The sequence below is a fragment of the Planococcus citri genome, chromosome 3, assembly GCF_950023065.1.
Source record: "Planococcus citri chromosome 3, ihPlaCitr1.1, whole genome shotgun sequence".
Classification (NCBI taxonomy): domain Eukaryota; kingdom Metazoa; phylum Arthropoda; class Insecta; order Hemiptera; family Pseudococcidae; genus Planococcus; species Planococcus citri.
The window spans coordinates 83,608,900-83,617,444 of NC_088679.1; the positions used below are offsets into that span (position 1 = coordinate 83,608,900).

The 8,545-nt window shown below is 36.5% G+C and overlaps 1 protein-coding gene across 4 annotated transcripts in view; it reads right to left on the minus strand.

Annotated features, from left to right (window-relative positions):
* LOC135839931 (very long chain fatty acid elongase 4-like) overlaps window positions 1–4,123 on the minus strand; it is a 49,359-nt gene extending 45,236 nt beyond the window's left edge. For 2 of the 4 annotated variants that reach the window (XM_065356204.1, XM_065356203.1), the window contains exon 1: window positions 3,510–4,123. The gene's annotated coding sequence lies outside the window, so the exon portion shown is untranslated. The remainder of the gene's footprint in view (window positions 1–3,509) is intronic. The other 2 variants (XM_065356202.1, XM_065356205.1) reach the window with 2 other exon arrangements.
* Window positions 4,124–8,545: the final 4,422 nt, after the last annotated feature.

Below are 8,545 nucleotides of genomic sequence, written 5' to 3' on the forward strand. Positions count from 1 at the left end.
TAATTATTACGAAACACTATTCTTCGAAGGTTATGATTATTACACACGAAAAATCATACGATCGTCATCGACATTTATCGGCGAAAATATATGTATTAGCGAAGAGTAAAGTAAAGTAAAGTAAAGTAAAGTAAGGTAAGGTAAATGAACGTAAGACATAAAGTTGAATCATGTGCAATAGGTAGATATGCGTAACTTGGTAAAATAATAAAAAGGTGATAATTCAAGATGTGAAAATCGGCCAGGTGTTAATTAAACGGTCAATAACGAAGATAATGGGTATTATGTCAATGAATGCGTAAATATATGTACGAGTACATGTATGTACGTAGGTAGTGGTAGGTACCTACTCGTGAAAAGATAACGATATTATTTTGCCGAATTTTCTCGAGTACATAATATGTAGACGAAAATGGGAGGGGAGGGGTCACTTTTTTGAGAATAAAAATTAAAACATTTCTCGCGTTTTATTTTTTCATTTTGAGTTACTACGCCATCGATATAAGGTGTCCAGTTTGCAGAAAATCTAGAAAGCTGAGAAATGAAAATGTTTTCCACAACTTTTATTGCCACATTGGTTCACCTAAGTATTTTGGCTGAAAAGTGAGATTTCTCGGTCGTAAAACTTGAAAGTCTAGCTCCCGCTCTCGTAGAAACAGAGATCAGCTCTCGCGCGCACTTAGATTTGTTTTCTAACAGCCAATATATCCCCTCCCCTCACACTGAAGATTTTTCTCATTGAAAAATGTGTAGAACCAATCGAGTTTGGGGTACAAGAATGTGGGACGAGGCAGTGGAAGGGATGAGCGAGGGGATGATCGATTGCGTTAAAATTGTGAAAATTACTACTCGTAGGTACCTAGCTAGTAGCTAACCTACCCTCGTTTATTTATTTTATTTCCAAACATTTCGTTACCTATACCATTGGTTGATTTTTTTAGCTCTAAACCCGGATGGGACGGGGAGGTTGTGTGCCCTGAAATTTAGAAAAAACACGAAAGTTGTCTCATTTTCAAGAATCTCGATTTGATATGCGAGTTGAACTCGATTCTACCATGCGACGTTTTCGAGGGTATTGATTCGAATACTCGACCATTATTTGAAAACGACCCGACCCCTCAGAGTTCATTCTTCCTCTTAAACTTTGAAAAAAAAAAAATCTCGAAAAAATATACCAAACTGCGACGATGATTATAGCCTAATCGATTTTTACCAATTTGGATTCGAAAAACTACTTAGGTATTTTCAGATAGAACCCTTCAGTGCCCCGAGGGCTTCCAAATTTTGAAAAAAATAGGGTGGGGGTACCGAAGATGAAAAAAAAAATCGAGCGTGACGTATTCATTCCTGGGAGAGCTGGGATTTACTTGAAGATGAACCTAGGTAGTGTATTTAAAAATTTAATTAGCATCGACGTCTCGCCTTAAAATTTTAATATACCCCTATTTTCGACGCCATTCGACGTTAATTATCGACCTCACCCTGGAATCAAACGTGAGTTTTCGGCTAGTTTTACTTGTTTTTTGTAGAGCAACCTGTAGCTCCTCCGAAGTGACCCGAAAGCTGCAATTTTTTACAGCATGTATACCTATCTACTTGAAATGGAAAGCTGTTAATACCGATGAGAAATGCCTTTTGCGCAAATTTTTGAAAACCTCGGAGCTAAAAATGTAAAAAAATCAAATTTTTACCAAATTGTCTTAAATACCCGAGAATTGGTACGAACCATATTTTCGACCATCTCCCCCCCTTCTCGATTTAATTGTAAACGGTTTTATACCATACGTATTTGGCAGTTGTGTAGTCTGCGGCCGGGGCAGATTCCTTCGAGTTGAAATTTCAACAAAATTTTACCTACGAGTACCAAATTGAGTCGAAACGTGAAAATTTAATTTATTAATAGGAGGGTGTCGTTGAAGCGCTTTTTGTGCAAATTTTTGAAAATCTTCGTACCAAAAAGGTAAACACGAAATGTTAGGTACTTGGTAGGTAAGTAAATTGTCTTGAAAATCTGAAAATTTACCCGCGCGCTATTTTGGGCCCCCTCTTTTCGAATCGATTGGAAACTGTTTCGTACCGTTTTTTTAGCGATTCCGGAGCCTCGTATGGAAATTTTAATTTTCAAAAAACTGCCGGAGGCTCCGGAACAATTTCGAAACGGTTTGAAATCGTTTCCAATCGATTAAGAGGTGAGGGGAGGCCGGAGGGGTTGAAAAAAGGTACCCACCTACGTTCGAAATTTCAATTTTCTCGCTGAACGAATAAAATTTTAATTTTTTTCCTCGTTTAACGCAAATTTGATTTTCAAAAATTCGCTAGAGGTACCCGAAATTCTGGCTAGTGATGTATTTTCACATAATTTTGATTTTTTTCACGTTAAACGGAAATTTGGTTATCAAAAATTCGCTATAGGTACCTACCCAAATTTCTGCGTGGCGACGAATTTTTGACACGCTCTATTGATTTGGTTGTGTCGCAGCTAGAAAATTTTTGTCAATTGGGGCACATTGTCTCGCAAGTCTTGACAGATGACGCGATAATACTACACAAATTTGATCAAAAGTACTCGTCACGGTCGTTGGATGCCACATACATAATATGTTGTGACCCGCTCTGACAAACCCGACCTCGGTCATTTTGATAAAATTTCAAATTTCAAATTTCAAACTTTTTTTTTCCAACAATCCGATCTTTTAGCCCTCGAAATTCATTTTAAACGTCATTATTTTGGAAACTTTTATTCGTCGAAATGGTCGATTTTGTCAGAGCGGGTCACATACATATGTAGAAATTGAATCGTACTTTCAATTCGAAAATGACCATATTTTTTTTAGCATTCTATCAGATTAATGTAGAGTTTTAAATAGGTAACCTTAGGTACATATATCTAACAATTTTTGCAACACCCCTGTACCACACGACTCGTGAAATTGAATAAGAAAAAAACGATAGATACGAGTATTTACTCTCGAAGCGACTTTAAGGGAAAAAATATCACGTACTCGTATATATGTAGGTACTAGGTACGTCGCGTCGTCATTTATCTACTGCAAAGCCTTACCAAAAAATTGCCTGGCTTGTCGCGCAATTTATAAAACTAGGTAAAAAAAATTGAAAAGAATGAAAAAAAAAAAAAGTCAAGACGGTACAGATAAGCACACGTGAATTTACGTACCTAGACCTAATACCTTCAGGCACCCATTCCATTTCGAAAGTGAAATTTTTAGACGAAAAATTTTCCAGTAGTAAATAGAAAGAAACTGATTGTTGAATTCCTTTCAAATAAAAGCGATGTTTTTTTATTGGAAATAATCGAGACATAGCGAGTGATGAAAAAACCAAAAAACAAAAAAAAAATAGAAAAATATGTTCGAAAAATGTAAACAAAAAGAACGATAAATAGGTATTAAATAACTAAGGTAGGGTATGTAGTAAAAATATGCGATAGTAGGTAGGTCTAGGTATAGCTATAGTTGGTAAAAAAAATTCAATACACGCACGATACATACCTCTCGAGAGAAAAGGAAATGAAAAAATGTCAAATACTGACAACAATGTGGCACTAACTGAAAACGACGCGACCGATCACTGACACTTCACTTCCACACGTACGATATTTTATAATAAATGAGATCAATTAAAAAAACGATTCCTACCAATTAAGAAATTATAACGAAAAATAAAAATAAAATCGCACTAAATATGTAGGAAACCGGCTTTTTTTTTTTAAACAATCGAATGCGGTGTATCAATAATACTGCGGATCGTAAATCATTGCTCGACTTTTTTTTTTTTTTTTTTTTTTTAATTAGTTAGGTACGTACCGTAATACGATTTAATGAAATTTCCATCAAAAACATCGAATTGGTATTTTGTACAACGACTGCCGAAAAATTGTTTCTTCTACGTATATAGGTAGACGTAAAAATAAGCGGACAAAAAAAAGAAACGCTTGACCGCAACAAACCACCTCGTGTTTCGTTAAGTCTTTTCCTTGTATGATGTTCAGACTTGCGAGTATCAAACTTGTCGTCCGGCACAAGCAGACAAGAAGATTGCTGTTTGTTGTAGACCTTGTTGACATTGGCTTAGAGGTAGAGGTACGAGTACGTATACTCGTATACACAACGATACTACTCATCATCTTCTTGGCTGGTTTTGGTTGTTGTATTCGTACTTTTAACCTAGGCCTATACGTCGCGTTGGTAGGTATTGTTTTCAGAATTTTTCTAGTAGATATATATGTATTAAGTAGGGTGTAGGTACCTAATAAATATACAATATGGTTGGCTCGCCTATTACACATAAGTAGATGGGTATAGTTTTTTAAATTCGTTAAATTTTTTTAAAATTATGCAGTACCTACCACTAGGGCACTAACACGTTGTTACAGGTACCTATATAGAGGTATGTAAGTAGATACATATAATGCAAGTATGATGTAAATGCCCTACATGTAGGTAGTAGGTACCTTACCTACTCGTAAGTATATAGATGTTACCAGGGCCGCGCCCGAAGCGAAGGAACGCAAAGAGGAGCTTCCCCTTGCCAGGCGTCCGAAAAATGAAAAAAGTTGACAAATTGACGATTCTCACTCGTCAATTTGCAAAAAAAATGGTCCTAGATGGGAAATTCTGAAACTTTCCACTCGAATTCCAACGTGAATAGTTGCTAACTGAATTTTCAATTTTCATTTCGAGTAGATTCTGCCCCCCCTCCTCCTTCAAAAAAAAAAAAAAAAAAAAAAAATTACCCATTTAGAAGAAAACAAATCCGACTCGAGAGATTTTCTTACTTCTTCCTCCCTCCTTAAAAAAAAACACAAAAAATTACCTATAGGTAGGTATGTTTTGTGTCGGGAACGCTATACTACATTGATAAAAGCATGCAAAATGTTACCTACACTCGGCAACTTTTTTTGGCCTTTTTTTTTGTGTTTGGGTTGAAAATGAGCTTAATCGATAGTTTAGACCCTAAAACAAAAAACAGATTGAGTTTTTTCAATTTCGAATTATTTTTGTGATAAGGAGAGACTGTCAAAAGTGAAAAGTTGCGAAAAAGGCCGTTTTCCCCCTACTTATTGGAGAGTTCGTAGCGACATCGCGACATCCGTATTGTTTGGCAAAAAAATAATAAACCACGGTCATTTTCGGATTCTACGCACTTTTTTTACTCGTAAGTAAACTACGCGTAATTTCGCCGATTTTTGATTTTCCAAGTTTCAAAAGGCACAAGACTAACTATAACCTTAATTTTTCTAAATACGAAAAATTCAATTTGAACTGGGGTGGACGTAGTTTCGCGCCACGATTACGTGGTGGAGTAACGGCAGCGTCGCGTCGCACGCTTTGAGTTTTAAACCTACCGAATGATAGATAGATACAAATAAAAATCTTCCGTACGCGCTTGAAACATTAAATAGACATCAAAAATCGGGGAAAGTAGGTAAAAAGGTGCGTAGAATCCGAAAATGACCTAGTTCTTTTTTTTTTTTTTTACTCGCGAACTAGGGTAAAAACTGTCATTTTTGCAACTTTGATCATCTCTCGTGACCACAAAAACAACTCAAATTGAAAAACCTCACTCTGTCTCTTGTTTTAGGGTCTGAAATATCGATTAAGTAAGCCCATTTTCAACCCGAACAAGAATATGCAGTTGCATAGTGTTACCAATAGCCAAAACTCCAATTTCCGAAGCGTTTTTTTGAGAAAAAAATTACCTCGTAGGTACCTACGTCCTACGTATACGAGTAAGTAGGTATTGTCTACCAAATCGACCACGAAAGGTAAGCGCGTGGTCTGTTTTTGATGTAGGTACGATTTTGCCGAAATAAAGTTAGAAAGGTTTTCGTAGGAATTAAGTACCTACTCGTACATATAAGAAGGAACTGAAAAACTAAACACATGGCTGGAGGCTACCGAAACTCGCAATGCGCAATCAGTTTTGTGAAAATTATTTAAAATTTAACAACACTACAGTAGGTACCTACCTATATAACAGTCAGACACCGATTCCATTTCCAAAACGTATACTACATATAGATACCTCCTACCTACACTCTAACATTCGCGTTTTCTCAATTTCCTCCAAGTCCGTCATATCATATCGTATCGTATCGTATCGTATTACATAAGTAGGTATTAGAAATAAATTAGGTAAGGTACCTGGCCTCGTAGGTAAAAAAAAAACAACAAGTATACACACACAACTGGACGTTGTTAAAATGTTGGCAAAGTTAAACGATGATGGTTAATGCGATTGCTGCGAATAAAAGTCGGGGCTTCAGGACGTAAGGTTGTTCAAGTTGTCCCATGCAAATGGCGTAAATTACATTTAACACGATGGTTTGCTTTAGAGGGTCTGGGTACTGACTGGGTGGGCGGGTAGGTAGGTGGTAGGTAAGGTACCTGTTAAAGGATCATTGGCGGTGGGTAATACCTTATAGTGGTCGCCAGGGAGCAATTCGTGAGTGATACCTAGTTTTCGTGAACGTTATTTTATAAAGTGTCGTCGCAGTCTCAGAAACACCAGTCGAGTTAATGGAAAACTTTGAATTTAGTTTCATCGGGTCGCGTTGCTTAAAATAACGATAACGACAACGTCGAATATCTATGTAAAATTTTCATTCCAACGTACGTATAACTTTTCAACTGCTCAGAATTTTGTCGAAATTCCACTCCAAAATGTAAGTAGGTATCTGCAGCTGATGGGAAAAATTATGTAGGTACTACGTATACCTCTACCTAGATTTCGATAACATTTTCTACGGAAATGAATTTAGGGGTGGCCCTTGTCGCCCTTATTTTCCAAGTTGCGATTTTCCCCCTCCCAATAAGTCTCAACCACCAAGTGGTGACCTATGGCGAGAAAATAGGCTAATTCCGTGATTTTAATATTTTCCACGTTTGAAAAACTCGGGTTGCGGTGGGCCTCCTCAACGTTCAAAAATTTTTAAAAAATACAAATTCGCCGAGAAATTTTAAAAAGTTGAAAATTTTAAGTTCTATTACCTGTAAAAAGTCCTTTTTAAGTAAGATAAACTCTCACGACTGTTTCAGCCTCCCCTCCTCCTTTGAAAACCAAACTGACCCCCTTGAATAGCTGAAATTTGTACGATTTAATGTGGGCGAAATCCTAAATTTAGTCTTTTTTGGTCATTACTGGCAAGTGTTAACGTTGATGCGAATTGTTCGCTAGCCTGCTCGCAATAAATTATATCAACGCGAGAGCGCCCTCTCCTCTCACTCCTGAATGTATTGATGGTTCTTTTGATAAAGAGTTTTTTGAAAATGATTACGAACGCGAATTGAATTCTTACAAATTTGTACAAGAAAAATAACGAGCAGATTGAAGATGGTTTATTTAAAATTCAGTATTTAGCTTCTTGGAAACGATTTTCAATTTTACTTATCTCACTCGGAATCGTGGCGAATGCTTCCGTATTGGATGAGGAGGAGGAGGAGGAGGAGGAGGAGGAGGAGGAGGAGGAGGACAGAGCACCAGAAAGTCGCGACTATAAGTATCACGAACTTTCCAACTGACCGCGACCCCCAGTTGACTAAAAAAAGTTCTTAGGTTGATTTTTGGCGAGGAGGAGGGAAGTAGGAGAAATTACCGATTATGTGGAATAAAGTGGTAACATTTTTAAAGTAAAATAAGCAATAAAAATGTAATTTTTTATGTTCAAAAATTCTTGATTTTTCTTTTCAATTTTTCGGAAGCTGTAATAATTTTTTTTTTACAAGTTTCGATGTTCAAAAAGAAAAAATATACAGGCTCGATCGATGCGAGGGCTAAAACTTTTGCAAATTTGTATTTTTGAGGAGTGAAAAAACAATATTTCAGACAATGTTTTTCAAGCGAGAAGTTTTTTTGGGAGGGCTTTGAAATTTTAGAACCTATTTGAATAACAATTTTAACCGCAGATTTCTGGAGCTAAAGCTTCCAAAAATTTGTGTTTCGAGGAAAAAAATATTCTTTTACAACGGGACTTTATTGGTTTGAATATTTTTTACGGATATTTAGAAAGTTCAATTTTTAAAAACAAAAACAAAAAGACCCGAACAAGAATTGAAGTTTTTGAAAATTGGTTTTATCAAGAAATGAATTAATTAGGTAGTTAGGTACCCATTCCTTTTTTATAAGAATTTATGTCCATTTTTCTGCCTTTGACGCCATTTTCCCAACTCAAGGTACATAATATGTATTTTTTCCAGCTCATACTTAAATTTTCAGCGATGGAGGACGGGATGATCTTCCTTGACCCCCCTCCCCCCAAACTCCTAGATATTGCTCTGTTATCATCTTAAAAACATTAAAACTAAACGACGTTTTAATGTTTTTAAGATGATAACAGAGCAATATCTAGAGATAAACGACGTTTTAATGTTTTTAAGATGATAACAGAGCAATATCTAGGAGTTCGGGGGAGAGGGGGGTCAAGGAAGATCATCCCGTCCTCCATCGCTGAAAATTTAAGTATGAGCTGGAAAAAATACAGTGCCTGGGGACAATGCTGAGGCCAAATTCGGAATCAGCGACCCAA